Raw genomic sequence first — 17125 nt, 5'->3', positions numbered from 1 at the left:
CTCAGGGTCCTGGGATCGAGCCCTGTATCAGGCTCTCTGCTCGGCAAGGAGTCTGCTTCCCCCAACCCTGCCTGCCTCTGCCTACTTGTGATCTCTGTCAAATAAATAAATAAAATCTTAAAAAAAAAAAAAGAACTTATACAGCTCAACACACACACACACACACACACACACCAAATAATCCAATTAAAAATAGGCAGAAAACATGCATAGACAGTTCTCCAAAGAAGACATAGAGGTGGCCAACAGACATATGAAAATATGCTCATCATCACTCATCAGTGAGGAAATTCAAATCAAAACTACAATGAGGTATCACCTCATACCTGTCAGGATAGCTAAAATAAAAAACACAAGAAACAGCAGGTGTTGGGAAGGTTATGGAGAAAAAGGAACTGCTATGCATTATTGGTGAGAATTCAAGTTGGTGCAGCCACTGTGGAAAACAGTATGGAGATTTCTCGAAATAATTAAAATAGAGTTACCATATGTTAGTCACCGTATATGGTGACAACATAACATATTAAAAATACTTTTTTTTTTCTCTAAAATTTTTTTTATTATTAATTTTTTATTTTTTATAAACATATATTTTTATCCCCAGGGGTACAGGTCTGTGAATCACCAGGTTTACACACTTCACAGCACTCACCAAAGCACATACCCTCCCCAATGTCCATAATCCCACCCCCTTCTCCCAAGACCCCTCCCCCAGCAACCCTCAGTTTGTTTTGTGAGATTAAGAGTCACTTATGGTTTGTCTCCCTCCCAATCCCATCTTGTTTCATTTATTCTTCTCCTACCCACTTAAGCCCCCACGTTGCATCACCACTTCCTCATATCAGGGAGATCATATGATAGTTGTCTTTCTCTGCTTGACTTATTTCGCTAAGCATGATACGCTCTAGTTCCATCCATGTTGTCGCAAATGGCAAGATTTCATTTCTTTTGATGGCTGCATAGTATTCCATTGTGTATATATACCACATCTTCTTGATCCATTCATCTGTTGATGGACATCTAGGTTCTTTCCATAGTTTGGCTATTGTGGACATTACTGCTATAAACATTCAGGTGCACGTGCCCCTTTGGATCACTACGTTTGTATCTTTAGGGTAAATACCCAATAGTGCAATTGCTAGGTCATAGGGCAGTTCTATTTTCAACATTTTGAGGAACCTCCATGCTGTTTTCCAGAGTGGCTGCACCAGCTTGCATTCCCACCAACAGTGTAGGAGGGTTCCCCTTTCTCTGCATCCTCGCCAGCATCTGTCATTTCCTGACTTGTAATACTTTTAAAAAATTGGGGGCACCTGGGTGGCTCAGCGGGTTAAGCCTTTGCCTTCAGCTCAAGTCATGATCTCAGGGTCCTGGTATTGAGCCCTGCATCGGGCTCTCTGCTCAGCGGGAAGCCTGGTTCCTCTCTCTCTCTCTCTCTGTCTCTCTCTCTCACTGCCTGCCTCTCTGCCTACTTGTGCTCTCTCTCTGTCAAATAAATAAAATCTTTAAAAAATATAATTTTAAAAAATTTAAAAAATAAAAGCAGCATTGTCTTTTAATATAAAATATTTATGTGCATCTTAATATTCCTCAAGATTTCTATATCAAACATTTTGCAAAATAAATATTTTTCAGGAAGAAAAAGAAGAATTACCATATGATCTGGTAATTCCACTGCTAGGTATTTACTCAAAGAATATAAAAACACTAATTCAATAAAATGTATGCACCTCTGTGTTTATTGCAGTATTATTTACAATAGCCAAATTATGGAAGCAGCCCAAGTGTCCATCAGTAAATGAATAGATAAAGAAGAAGAGGCATACGTATACAATGGAATATGACTTAACCATAAAAAAGAATAAATCTTGCCATTTGCAACAACATGGATAGATCTAGAGAGTATAGTGCAAAGTGAAATAAGTCAGAAAAAGACAAATACCATATGATTTCACTCATATGTGGAATTTAAGAAGCAAAACAAAAAAGGAAAAAAGACAAAACCAAGAAGAAGAAGAAAGAAGGAAGGAAAGAAAAGAGAAAAGAGAAGCATGAAACAAAAACATTCTTTTTTTTTTAATTTTTTAATTTTTTATAAACATATATTATTATCCCCAGGGGTACAGGTCTGTGAATCACCAGGTTTACACACCTCACAGCACTCACCAAAACACATACCCTCCCCAATGTCCATAACCCCACCCCCTTCTCCCGACCCCCCTCCCCCCAGCAAGGAGATTGAGCAGCCATCAAAAACATTCTTAATAGAGAGAACCTACTGATGGTTATCCGAAAGTAATAGGAGGAAGGAAGGAAGGAAGATAGAAGGGAAAGGGAAAGAAGAAAAAGGAAAGGAAAGGGAGAGAGGAGAAGAAAGGAAGGCCAAGGCAAGGCAAAGCAAGGCAGAAAGGAGGGAGGGAGGGAAGAGAGAGAGCATGGAGTTTGCTTCAGTTTCTCTCTTCCTCTCCCTCCTGCTCTCTCTCTTCTCAAATAAATAAATAAATAGAATTTTACAACACCCCACCAAGGAGTCCAGAGGGGCCAGCCCAGCAGCTGTACTCACCAGTAGTGTTCACGTTTCTACTACAATGGTGGCCGCCTCCTGGTTTCTTGCCAATACAAGCCATAGCCCCATCACAGTCTAAGTATTTGTTCAAACGCTACATACAGTCTCCTCACTCACGCTGTGATTAATCTTAACTTTCTTAACATTTCCTGGGGACTTACCCTGAGCCGGACACTGAGTTACCTCCGGAAACATGTAGGGGTGTTCCAGGTCACGGTCAGACTAGAGAGGGAGGCAGGTATGTTAACAAAAACTGTCATTCAGTGCCTTCCGTGTAGAGAGAGGATCAAGCTTGGGGGCGGGGCAGAGGAGAGAACCTGCCAGACAAGGAGGCAGAGTGAGTGCATCCTCGGGCCTCCCTCACCTGGCTGAGCCTTTCGTCAGCACCCAGTCCATCTACTCCTTGAATCCTTCCTCCCCGCTCTCCCCTCTCACACAGCTCCTTCCTCACCAGTCTTCTTTGCAGGCTCTTCCTTCTCTACTCAAGCTCTAGCTGGTGAGGCTCCTCAGGGCCCTCTGCGGGATCCTCTTCCCTCTTTCTGCCAGGTTTGGCGTTCAGTGACTGCATTCCTTCCTGTGGGGGGATGCATGCATGCCCACTGTGTGCCTGTGCCAGTGGTGCCCACACCTCTTTTGTGAATTCGCACATCCAGCCACCCACTTAGCCTCTCTCCTTGGAGACCTCAAGAACACCTGGAACCTAATATGTCAGAAACAGAGCTCCTGACCCCAGCCTGATCCCACCTTCCTCCACGTCTCCAGCAGAGGCATCACCTGCCTTTTGTTCTAGACATCACCTTTCCTGCCCTCCACATCCAGTCTATCAGCTCGCCGATGTTCACACTCCAACATTTATGCCTTCTCTCTACAGCCACCACCTGAGTTCGGGTTCACCATCGTCTCTGGCCTCGACTGTGCTCTAGCTTCCTGCAACTAACCCTGCCTCCACTCCTGTCCCAGTCCATTCTCACAAAGCCAATAAACATGACCTGTTAATTACGAGAACTGAATTTTTAAAAAATGGGAACTGCATCACATCAGCCATCTGCTTAAACCTTGTTGTGGTTTCCCATTGCATTTAGAGTAAAATCCAAATTCCTTCCCATCCAGGCAAGGCCCTGTAAGAGCTGACCATGTCCACCTTGTGCCATAAAATACGGTGGTGTCAGAGAAGTTGCTTCATGCCTGCTGTGGAGACACAGCCGTGTTGATTGGACCAGGGAGCCAGAAGAGGCTTGAGATCAGGATGAGGGATGGGGACAGGACCATCTGAGCCATGGCAAGGTTCCTGATCCTGGGCAGTGGTGCCATCAGCACACCTACATCAGAGAGATTCAGGTGCAGCTCAGTGGACACCAGAGAAGGATCCCAGGGCTCAGCATTCGAGGTCACATGTCCTCCCATGGGGGACCGGCGTGAACCTAGAAGACAGGTGCACTACCTCCCCCACTCTGGTGCCATCGAAGAACGGGATGGGACAGTCTGTTTGAAAGGAGGGACAAGTATAGATAGGGAGTTTGAACTTTAAATTGATTGAACACTTCTCAAAAGAGAAACTATTTTAAGTCAGAGAGTAACTTAAGGGGGGATGCTGTTTTTCTTTTCTTTTCTCTTTTTCTTTTTAACACCATCACTTGGAATTGAGGCTCTAGAGCAAGGTACAGACAATTATAGTAGGTTTTGAATGTTCTATATTAGGAGCACATCTTATTTGTGAGCATAGATTTTATACCCATTACAGATATAAATGTAACTATAGATAAGGTAAGAAAGGAAATAAATTAATCTAAATATTAACACTAGATAATGTTTTCTGAGAGTAAATATTTTAACTTTTTTTTTTTTTGCATTTTCCTCTCTTCCAATTTTCCTACAATGAGCATATATGACTTAGAATCAGAATAGCATGTTTAACATTTTTTGAGAGTTCAGGAATCTCTTCATCTGATTCTGAAGGCAAGCCCTATGAACTCCTCTCCTGTCCTCCCATTACCCGTGGCCCCCTTAGAACACTGTTCTTGCTGTATCGTAATTATCTGGCTTCCTCATGAGGCCAGGAGCTCTTCAGAACAGGGCAGTGTCTTTTCATCTATGTATTCTCAGTGCCAACCCAAGACATATAACCACTGGACATTTAAAAAGTATTTGTTGAAGAAGAGATTAAGAATCCACAATGAGAAAGTCATCCTTTCAGCTTCAGACATTGTATTTTAAGGACACTTTGGCTCAATTGCTAAATTCTAAGAGGAGAATAAATCCTTTGTCAGCAATTAACATTCAGTATGGATTAACTGAATAGGGCCTAGAAAACAAGGCAGCAGACAGTAAATTGGAATTGTCAAGGAGGAAACAGAGACTGGGTCATGTGCCAGTGAAATGCCTTGTGAAATGTTAGAAGGCCTTGTGATGGCAAGGACAGGGATGGGCTGAGGCACTGGCCTTGGGTATAGAGTTTCAGAGGGCTTAGAAAACTCGGTGATCAAGTTAAATCATGTTTTAGTGCAAAAATTTAAAAAATTGCAATTTATTCAAAAAATCCATGATGAACAAAATACCGAAATTGTTCAGTAAAAATACGATCAGTATACCAATTTTTCCTTTTGCCTCAGGCTCCAATGTGGCTCAGCACAGTACTGCTACTGATCTTGTCTATGCTGAAAATTTTGGTATTTTGTCCATCTGGGATTTTTTTTTTTTTTGGATGAAGTTTAATATTTTTTTTAATATTGCATTATAATATTTATCTTGACTGAGTTTTTGTTACCATCTTAAATTTCTCACACTCGTCCCCCTTGTGACTGCCAGCTGTGGGAAATATATGAGCAAGTCCACACTCTAGGGCAGGAAAAGGGATCTTGCCTGCTCCACACTAAGTGTCTTAGTCTGCTGCAGCTGCCTTAATGAAATATCACAAGCTGAAAAGCTTCCAACAACAGAACCTTACAGTTTTGGAGGCTGGAAGTCTGAAAACAGGGTACTGACATGGTGAGGTTGTAGGTGAGGACTGTTTTCCTGGCTTGCAGACAGCTTGCTTTCCCCTGTGTCCTCACATGGTAGACACAGAGAAAGAACAAACTTTCTGTTGTTTCTTCTTATAAGGCCACTTATCCTATCAGGGGGTCAGCCTCCTGACCTTATCTAACCCTCATTATCTCCCAAAGGCCCCTTCTCCAAATGCCATCCCATTGGGTGCTAGGTTCAATATCAAATTTAGGGGGACCCAAACATTCAGTCCATGACACCAAGGATTAGCATTGCTTCTGATAATAGTGCCTGTACAGCAATAGGGCAATTAAGAATATTAATAATGTCTAACTTCAAGCATGTCCCAGTTTTACTTCCATTGTCTCCATTGATCTTCATAAGCAGTCTGTGAGGAAGGGTGAAACATTGTTAACATACTTAGAGAATGAGGGAACTGAGCAAAGGCAAGTTATACATCAGTAGCACAGGTGTTATTAGAACCAAGAGTTCTGGTTGCAAAGGAATATTCTTCCTAGCACTATAGCATTCTCTGTGTCTTCTGTGACTGGTGAAGGACCATTTTATTTATCATGTACTTTAACCTCCAGTCTCCTTTATGATTCTGAGAACAACTCTGTGAAGTAGATTCTTATCCCCACTTTACAGATGAGTATGCTGAGTCAAGAAAGATGGCTAAGATGGCTTAAACCATCTAGCACCTAAATGGGAGAGTTAGTTTTCAAGCTCAGGTTCTCTGACCATGCCTCCTTCCTGGAGGAGAAACACTCATGTCCCCACTCTTTCCTGCTATGAGCTGTGTGGTGCGGTCCTGCCTGCTTGCTGAGCCTGAGCTACTGTATTAACAGAGGGCCTTGTAAACCCTCTAAGGTCCCATGAAATAGCACTTGACTTCCTGGGATGATGGAATGTGTGAGTTTGCAGACAAGCTGTTCACATACGGCTCCAGCATTTACTGGAGATCTGGCCAGTGCCTTCGACCTTCACAATCATCCTGTGGATGATGGCAGGTCCCAGATTCACAGTATGCAAAAAATCCCCAGAGCAGGCTGTTGGGGAATTGGGCAGGGGGACGGGGGTTGGGGGAGCCAGGCTTTGGGGCCCTCATCCAGCAGCACTGATCAGCAGGTAGAAGGATAGGGGCTTTTAAGGTCTTCCAGAAACCATAGTTTCCCCCAAACAGGAGGAAGCACAAAGACCCCAAACCCCATCAAGGACTGTAAAAATACCAGCACATGGCAAATAGACCACAAATCTTAAAATTCAATTATGGTGACAGGAGAAAAATATTGGGAGGAGAAATTTGATTCCAGCCAAAGACACTGAATCAAAGAGGAACAAAATGAAATCCCCTTAGGAAGAACTCAAGGGTACCTCATATAGGACCCAAGCCCTTTGAAACCCAGGAAATCAATCACCAAAGACCATCATGAGCTTAGTGGAGTAATGATGAGTCTTTAGAAAGAAGGATGCCAGATTAATGTGTTTCTGACTCAGGTTTAAGAATTAATAAATGCCAAAAGGTCCAGTGGCCGTAACATTAAATATGAATGATTGAGAACAAAAATGTCAGAGAGTGGTGATGTGTTGGGAGCCTCCAGTGGGACCAGAATCCAGGCAAATTTGTATCTTCCTTAGAAAGCATCTATCATGTAAAAATCTAGAGTACACGTTTGATCTGAAAACACCAGATGTTTGCCTCCTCCTCCTCCTCTCAACTTCCTTTCCCTCCTCCCTTTTCTGTTCTCTCTACTTTCTCTTTCCTTTTCTTTCCCTTTATCATCTTTTCTCCCTTCTTCCTCTTTTTCCTGCCTCTCTCTTTCCCTCTTCTTTTAATCTTTCTCTTTCATCATTTATTCCTCTTTCCACTTCTACTTTCTCCACCCTTTCCAAGAAGCTTATTCTACTCCCAGATGCCTTTGGCTATGTGATCTGGGGCCACCTGGAAAAATCAGAAGTCTTCCTGGAAATGAAAAGGCTGTACAAGAGGCTTCTTGGCACAAGAATGGAGAGCACATGTGTTGGTTTTAAGTTTTCCAAACTGGACTGTTATACAGCTATTAAAAATGATGGTTTTGGAAACTATGAAATGGCATGAAAACAGCTTATCCATTATATTTAAATGAAAAATTCAGGATGCAAAATTGTATGTACAGCATGATTACAATTTTGTTTAAAAACGAGCCAAAATCTATGCATAGGGAAAGCCTAGAAGGAAATATGCCAAAATGTTAACAGCCATTTTCTTGTAGTAGGGAGACTGGAGGATTGTTTTCCATTTTTTACTCCTTTCCAGGTTTTATTTAGTAAGCACATACTGCCTTTATAATGATAAAATAAGCAGTAAAATGGTCTTGCCAGACACTTGCTGTCAAGGCATAGCCATTCTGCATCTTGAAGTCACACTCTATAATGGGCAGTGCTTGGTGCCAGCTGAGTGAGAGGCAGCTATTAACAAAACTTCATACCAACCCCCTCACGCTGAAAATTCATGGAACCCTCCTTGCCTTTCTGCCTTGAGACAGGAAACTCAAAGGCATTGGGTCTCCCTGAAAAGGAGCAGGCATAGTATTGGAAGTTTCACATACTATGTCATTACAGCTCATTATAGCCATAAGGGAGAGGGGCTGTTGTTCCCATTCTACAGATGAGGACTCTGAGACTTAGAAATGGTCAAGTGATTCACTCAGTATCATGCAGAAATTCAGCCGTGAAATAAGTTTTAACTCAGTTTGGTCTGAATTCTTCATTACCCAAAATGGTTACTCCCCAAGGAGTTCAGGGTTCTGAAAGAACCAGAGGAGGAGAAAAGCCTTGAGGGAGTGAAAAACTATAGAAACCAGTAAAGTTTGGGTTCAGAAAGGAACTAGCTCAGACTCCAGAACTCCATGGCTCTGAGTATTGAATGATATTGGTTATCACTACTAGCTTTTGAAAATATCTTTTCTGTTGACCTCTTAGCTCAAAATGTTTCCATATGTGACCAAACTATTACTATTAAGGATCCTAAGAGTTCCACATTCAGTGCACATTACCATGAGCTAAAAAAAAAAAGGTAGATTTTTAAAAAATTTTTAAGGCTGTGTTGTTAGTTATTTTTACTTACTGTGAAGACAACTTTACAATATTTCAAGAAGAAAAGATAAGGGTATAATCTGACCACCTGTCACATTAACTATTCACATTTTCCATTGATCTCTATAGCTTTTCAAACATTTGTGTGTGTTTACATAGTTCCAGTTATACTTTTAAATAGTTCTTGCCTCAGTTTTGTCCCTAACATTTCATATGTTCTTTTTCATTTTCTATACTTAGTCTTTTCTCTATTGAGGTATAGTTGACATTATATTAGTTTCACATGTGCAAGGTAAAGATTCAATGTTTGTATATATTACAAAATGTATGTTCCCCACATTCTGTCCAGTTAACTAACATCTATAATGTACTTAGTCTTTACCATTTCCAGTATGTATCTAGTGTTCTTGGGATGAATATGCCACAGTTATCATAGTTCCCCATCATTGGACATTTAGGGTTTTTTAACCATTACAAATAATGCTGCTATAAATATATTTTACATACCACTTTTTTTTTTTCATCTGAGTCGTTAACTTAGGACGAACTTACAAGAGTCAGATTACTGGTACGAAATATGTAAAAATAGTAATGACTCTAAAGATGTACTGCTGAATTATAATCCAAAAGGATAGGCAAATATATAGTACCCAGATCTCAGTAGGTACTTAATAAATGTTTAATGAATACAAGAACAAATGCCATCAGCAACATATGTAAATCTTCTTTTGAATATATAAACTGTTTGAGAAAAAAGACTTGGCCTTACTTTATTAAATGCATGTATTCTAGTCACAATGACTGAAACCAGAATTTCCGAGAATCAGATATGCTTTTCTCATTTATTTTAGTTTTTCCTAACTGAAAATTTTCAAGAAAGGAAGGTTCTTCAAGGACACTAACTTGGAGACCTTTGCCAGGGAAAGGATGGGAATGAGCCCCATCATTGTGACTCCTGGGAGTCTGAATCTGGGTAGGAAGCACTTGGTTTCCATGCCCCCTCCATTCTCCAAGCTTTCCCACGTCACCCTGAGTACCCCAGGTCTTTGCATATTTCTTCTCTCTCATAGCATCTCTTGAGTCTAAAACTTCATTGTTTTTAGTTCTTCTTTCCTGATTACTGACTTGAGCAGAGTCTTAGAGAATAAATACATCATGAACTACCCAAATGAAGACACATGAGATGAAGAAAATGCACTCAACAGAATGCAGAATCTAAGCCCCGAAACCAATGTGTAAATTTGAGGAAAGTAGGAAGCAGTCTTTGATGAAACAAACTCATATTACAACTCCAGAGAGGAATAGAAAGCCAACAGGAACACAGAGAAGACACCAGGGGTGGCTGAATCTCCCTAAAGGCAGCAACAATCATCTGATAATAGCCCCTTTGATAGAGAATAGAAAAAAGAATAAATGCAAATGGTAAATGCAAATGGAAGCTTGCAGGAATAGCCAAAGACAGCGCTGAACTTGTAAACATGGTAACAGAAGCAAAGGCATCTATGGAGACCTTTTTATCAGGATCAAGTATTGGCTATAGAGCCTTATGCATACCCAACCAAAATCCACACAATGTGCAGCCATTTGATACAATGTAGGCAAACAAGGGACCTGGGCAGAAGATTGAGGAGAGTTATAGCAAATGGATTAAAAAACAAAACAAAATAAGACAAAACAAAACCCCAATACCAAAAGGGCCCATGATGAAGAATGTCAAAGCCAGGGTCTGGGGGTGAATTAAAGCAAAATGTCTGGTGTTTATGCTAAAAAAGTACCTCTCAACAGTGATCCTGAAAGATAGATCCTCAGAAAGTGACCTCTCAGAATTGAAACTGAAGGACAAAGACAAGCTCTATTAAGTAATCAGGTGCAAAAACAAGAATTATGTCACACTTCACCCATCCACATTTGGCCCAGAGCGAGGGCCCTTGGAGGGACATCCACCCAGAACTATGAAAAATCACACTAGTACACACACAGCTTCTTGCCAAGATTATTGTTCTCCTTGTAAGCACAAAGAGAATGTTCCAAGACCCACCCACAGGACGTGAAATGATTTGTTAACAAAGTCCCACAGACACAAAGATCACTTCAGGGGGTAATGATGATTTAAAGCTCAGCAGTGTGTAATTTTTTTTTCCCCTTAAAGTTATCTACTAGCAATTAATATTCATTTTACCAAAATTTGCTGTCTCATGAGTGATGTTCTCTAGCCTCAGTGCTTCTTGAGTTTACAGCTCTGGTTAACACACAATGAAGTGTTGACTCTTCCTTTTCAACTAATCTTATAAGGTCAAAGCTTTGAACTTCATAAGATGAATTTATTTAAAATGATGCATTCTTCTGACTCTAGAAACAGTACTTAATACACAGCTCTGCAAATTTTGTACATTTTATAAGTGTTAGTAATAATAAAATGGCCTATGTCAAAGCTGGGAAAAGTTGTTTTCAAAGGGGTTGTATTATCTTGCTCACTGAACTTGGATTTTTATAATTAATATTTATTGTATCAAAATAATGCATGCACATAGTTCAAAAGTCAACTAGTTCTAAAAGTCTTAAACAATTCCTAAATAATTCCCAGTCCCATCACTCCACAGTCATTCTAGTCGCCTCTTCAGAGGCAAATATTTTGTTTCTTTTAGTTTCATTTCTGGCATTGAAGCGTAAGCATTAAGCATTTCTAAATAATGTGCATATACTGCTCTCTTTGAATTAATGGGTTTCAAGCATTATCATCTGATTTTCTATTATCAGAGATGAGGTCTTATCTCCTTCTTCCTGCTTTCCCTCCCCATCATATTCATTTAAATCAATAGTCAGTCATTACTATAGTATTTCTATGCAAGTATTTCCAGCTTTGCTCTGTGGAGTACTGTTTGCTTTCTTCCTTGACTTTTGTCTTTTCTGATGTGGATTGGTGTGTGTGTCTGTGTGTCTGTGTGTGTTTGTGTGTGTGTGTTCATATTATTAGTCATCTTTGTGTGTGTGTGTTCATATTATTAGTCATCTTTTTATATACTGCTAATTTACCCCACAGTTTTTTTTTTCTTTATCTCCACAATTTTCAAAAGCTTTCCAGTATAATACTCTACAAGTCAACCACATCAAGAAGTTTATCTTTTCCCATTTCTTTTGCTTTGATATATCCATATGGAATACCTCCATTCTTCTTCTGTTTCAGCTGGATGCTGTCTAAACCAGTGGAACAGTGCCATGCTGGAAATTTCCATTGATTTTCTCCTAGGTTGGATTTCCATCCTCTGGTTTTTTGTGATGTTGTTTAGAAATATGAACTCATTATGCTTCTTTTTGTGCACCTGTTCACTCTTATTGTCAGCTGATAGGATTTTTTCTCTCAGCCAAATACTCTGAAATTTCATAATATTGATAATGGCTTGTTTTCTCCCACTGCACCCTCAGTGGATCCTTTCAGTATGGAAACTCATATCCTTCAATTGCAGGAAAGATGACTGAATCATTTTATTGATTATTTCCTCTCCTACATTTTTTCTGTTCTCTCTAGAACTACTATTTTTTGGATGTTGAAGCAAGCTATTTTATTCTCTGATCTGAAATCTTTTTAAAGATACTTTTATTGAGATTTTTTATTTCTGCTATCATGTTTTTAATTTCCTTAAGTATTGGGTATGTGTGTGTGTGTGTGTGTGTGTGTGTGTGTGTATTCTAACTCTTCCTTTTTCACTACATTCTGCTCTAGTTTCATGGATATAGTATTGTCTCTTGTTTCTGAGCATGATGATGGTTGATTATATGTTTGTTTTTCCATTTTCCCTTAGTATCTCTGTCACCTCTTATTTGCATGCTCTGTATCTTTGTTTTGGCCTCTATCTTCAGTGGTAGAGGCTGCCCTCAGATGTCAGGCAATTTTTATTTCTTCATGATTAGAGAGAATGGGGTAGTTGATTAAAATTGAGACCCATTATAATATTTTCTGGTTGAGCTGTTTGACCTCTTATGTGATTATTTTTATGCCTCTTTCCATGGGCTTGTCATGTACTCCAGGAAGTACTCTTTTAATACCCACCTTGGAGAGCAGAAATCTGGCTGCCAGTGTTAGGAAGCTGAGCCACTAAAGTGGGTTGGAAGTTCTCAGCATGGGGTATGTGATTAACCATTCAGTGCCATCAATTATACCCATCTACTCCCTGTCCAAAACCCCTTATTTATCCTCGCCTAGGTATCAATCTCCAAACTTTTCATGAGATGGGGAAGGAACAGTCACCCAGGGATGAAAAATGGCAAAAGAGAACTCCTTCAAAGAAGTGCTTTTTCCAGTCCTTTCAATTTTTTACTTTTCTACCTGTTCATACCCAGTTCCATAGTTTCTTTTGCTGACAGTTCCTGAACCTTTTGAAGATTGCACAGTGCAACTTTGGTTGGTCCTCAGATTTCTTCACTTTATCTTACAGTTTTATCCCACCTGCTAGATTTGTTATGACTCATCTGCCTGCTTTTCAGCTTCCAATGTTTGTAATTATTGTTGTCTCTCCTGTTTTCCTTTCCTTATAGGTTTATATATTTTATAACAATCTATTTGCCTTGTTTCACTGGGATTTTTGGAGTGAGTAGAGTTACTGTAGGTATTTATCTGGTCTTTTTAGATTTGAACTACATAAAGTTGTCATTTTTATAGACTAAAAATTGATTGGAAATTGACAATTTCATATCATTCAAGGTTGTATAAGCTTCTTTTTCCATATCACTTTAAAGAAGTCTTTTCATGGAATGAGAGAAATCATGGTGTATTTACTTTTAAGTGATGCTCCACACGAAAGCATAAGATCATGCTGAGAAATCGACCTGAGTATTTTTGACTGAATAAGACCTGCCCACATCCTTACCCCCACAGTAATTGCTCCTTTTCCCAGCTAGGTTATTTCCCAGCCTTGCTAGAGTAAAGTAAGCCAGGCTTTGATGTATTGAAATGAGCAATGGTGTTAACAGTAAAAGGCCCAATTCTTACCTCCAGTATTTATTCTCTGTGTAATAGTGGAATTCCCTGAATCTCAGTGTTTTCTTTAATAAAAATCCTTTATCTTTGATATTAGACAGCACTGGTCTTAGAAATTTGTTAGCTAGGTGGTCTTGGAGAAATTTGTTAGCTAGGTGGCCCTCATTTCTAACTGGGAATGATTACGTAATTCTTAGGAGGACTAATGAAAGTAAAGGTCTTAGCATGGTAACTTGCATGCAATAACTGTCTCAATAAATGTTAGTATTATCATTATTAATTGTTAGTGGTATTATCATATATGTAATATGATAACAATTAAGTTATAAAAATCAAATATATGTTTATTTCCTCTCTCACTATCACTATTCTATAAGATGTAAGGATCAAGTGAAACAACTTATGTAAAATCTCTAAGTATATGCTATCTACAGTGTACTATGTCTTGCAGACCACTGATCAATACCTTCCTTTGAACTGGTTAATCCAAAGGAAGCTGCACAATTTGAAAGGTGACTGCTTAGTGCATCTGCCAGTCAGTCAGGTGTATTCTCTGTTGCTTTTGTGCCTTTCTGCAGTAGCTCCCCAAACCACTGAGATCCAAATGACGGAAGTGACAAAAGTCAGGCAAACCAAATCCTTTCTACATCCAAATGTATTTTAGTTTCCCAAAATAAATATTGGTCTCAAAGAATATTCCTTTCCCCTAAAACTTTCAATAAATGTAGTAACTAAGGGAAAAATAAAGATTAGGCTTCTTCCCCCTCCCCCCCACAATGTGATCTTTCCTGTTTGTTTCATTGAAATGAGACCAGTAGATACAACTGACCAAAGCATGGCTGCTCAGTGTGGCTTTTAATATAACTCTTTGAAACCTACTGTGATCTTGTACAATTTTATGAGAGGTAAGCATATGAATAACCTGTAGAGGGATCAAAAGAATAAAAAAAATTCCAAGGTTATATATTCCCATTGGTTTGAGACTATTTCCTGGAAATGTCTTCAAAAAGGATATAAGTCTTTGGTCAATTTGAAAGACTGGAGTATAAGGGGGAAATTTTCAAAACAAGTTGTACAGTAATATATTATTGCATGTCACTTATTAGGAGGAAATGTCTTATACAGCTAAAGGATTATTCATATCATCCAGTAGTCTAGTTTTTGAAATTATGGGATACTCTAGTTACAAAACAATCAAAACAGAGTTGCAAATTAACAGGTACTGAGCACCTACTTGGCCCTCTGGAGAAGGAAAGGTGGGGATTATTAGCTCTCAATTAAAAATATGAGTAAACACAAGCATAGGAAGATTAAGTAATATGAACAAGAACTCCCAGCTCTTTATGTCGATACGGAACTAGAACTCTGGGCTGTCTAGTTCTAAAGTATTACCTTTTTATTCTCTACTCAATAGATGATAAAACTAAGGTTTTATTTTAAGAAGTAATAAGGTCAAGGTTTCACTGCTATCACAAAGTGGTAAGCAAAACACAGGTTTCTTCAGTTCACCATCACCTACCATTATTGCCTTTTTCACAGTTCACCCATAGACTGTCTTTGGATAAATAATTCTCCCATGTTCAGAAGTGAGAATGGATTTATCAGGGTCTCAGGCTTTAACAAGGTTAGTAGGGAGAATAGAGATGGGACTTGCTGTACCTGATAGTGGTACTGAGACCCACCTTCAGAAGAATTCACAGATGGCCAGGGACCTGGTCAGCAGAGACTCTTGGTGGTTTCTTGACTTGGTCAGATAATGTCTTTTGAAATTTATCATCTCATTACTTCTCAGAAGATGTCCAAGTAACTGAGAACTAGTAAAACCCCTTTACAAGAGTGGTAGTGGGGCAAAATGATGAGAACGTACTTTGCTTGACTTTGCAGAAGAGAAAGCTCATTTGTCTACAGGAATAATCCCTTTGAGCATAATGATTCAGGCCATCATTTCTCTAAATTCACTCTAGCCATTACAGATTCCACAGGCCTGGTGTGGCAGGAAGACTTTAAGTGAACCTTCTGAAATGTTTTAAAGGGACATCTTGATAGCTAATTGCTGTACTTAATGCTAGGGTGTTGGAAAATTTTGTTTTAAGTAATGGAATGTTTTCTGTGCAGTGAAAGAATTGCCTTACTAATGAGCTCCATGTTAAAACATATTAAATACCAACTCTAGATGTATATATATAAAATGACAAGAAAAATTGTCATTGTAAAAGTTATTATTAACCTTCTAGAATATTATTAGGGCAAGGAATAAATGATAGAAACTATTGGAGAAATCTGTGGAGATTATTAGCAAATAGTAACACGCAGTGATCATACAATGAAATTAGGATTGTTTTTATTTTCAATTTTAACTTTATTCAATTATTAAAGTGTTTGTCAAATATAAGATATGTTTGCATGTATGCTATGTATAAAGATTACAGGAGGATAGTTTGGTGAATTCTGGTCTCATGAAGGATTGATGTCAGATTTGAAACTACACAGACCCTTAGTGAGAGATGTAAACATATTGAGCTGTTTATAGAATCAGGATAATAATGTCTACCCATTAACCATAAAGCTCTTAGATAATGCCTACCCCTTAACCATAAAGCACATTTTATATATTATATTATTGCCTCCAATTCTTCAACCTTTCCCATGTCCATACTCTTCGCTATGTGTCTGTCTTTACAGTGCTCTCCTACCGTGAGCAGGCTGTACTCCTTGCCTCTTCACTTGGGTGTGGATATGCAGCATACTTTGACAATAAAATGAGGCAGGTGTGCTAATTCCTAGTCAAGGCCTCAAGAGAACTTAAAGTGTTTCTTCTCTTCTCCTGCTTCTCCACCATCATCATGAGGACGTGCTGGGGCTAGGCTGCTATTCTCAGGAAGAAGAAAAGACACCTGTAGGGTGAAAATGCCCTCATTAAGCTTCTCAGCCTAGAGCAGAGCCCTCACCATTCCCCTGCCTCAGTGAGCCCCTCGACATATGAGTAAGTTCACCCAGGATGAACAGACACTCAGACAAACCAGCCTACATTACCCAACCCCTAGAAACATAAGCTATCATAATGTGTTATTTATAAGTATATACAATAAATTGATATAAGTACTGACTATTGAGGTGGTTTATTACACGGCAGTTACTAACTGATACATTCAATACAGGTACCTAATAAGATCTTTTCTAATAAGACCCAGAGTTGAAAAACCATAACGCATGAATCTTTCAACCACATACCTGGTTGATAACAAGTTTGGTTTCTTAATACAGGTATTTGTACATCTGTGACTAAGACTATAGCCACCCTTTAAAAAGTGCCTGGAGTGTCCCTCTAGCAGCTCAGAGTTGATCCCCAGTGCTCTCTTTCTCTGGTAGGTATCCTCAGATTCCATTATTTAGTGCCCAGATTCTTGTTCTTGGCCCAGCTATGCAGACTTTCATTGTGGTCATCCCAACAACTTGACTTTTTATTTTGACTGTAGCTGGACATGCTGTCATATGATATTCAGTTTTATGACAGCAGCTCAAAGCAC

Source organism: Mustela putorius, unplaced genomic scaffold (genome assembly GCF_011764305.1).
Source record: "Mustela putorius furo isolate JIRA1106 unplaced genomic scaffold, ASM1176430v1.1 tig00003896_pilon_pilon_pilon, whole genome shotgun sequence".
Taxonomy (NCBI): domain Eukaryota; kingdom Metazoa; phylum Chordata; class Mammalia; order Carnivora; family Mustelidae; genus Mustela; species Mustela putorius.
This window is presented reverse-complemented; position numbering follows the sequence as displayed.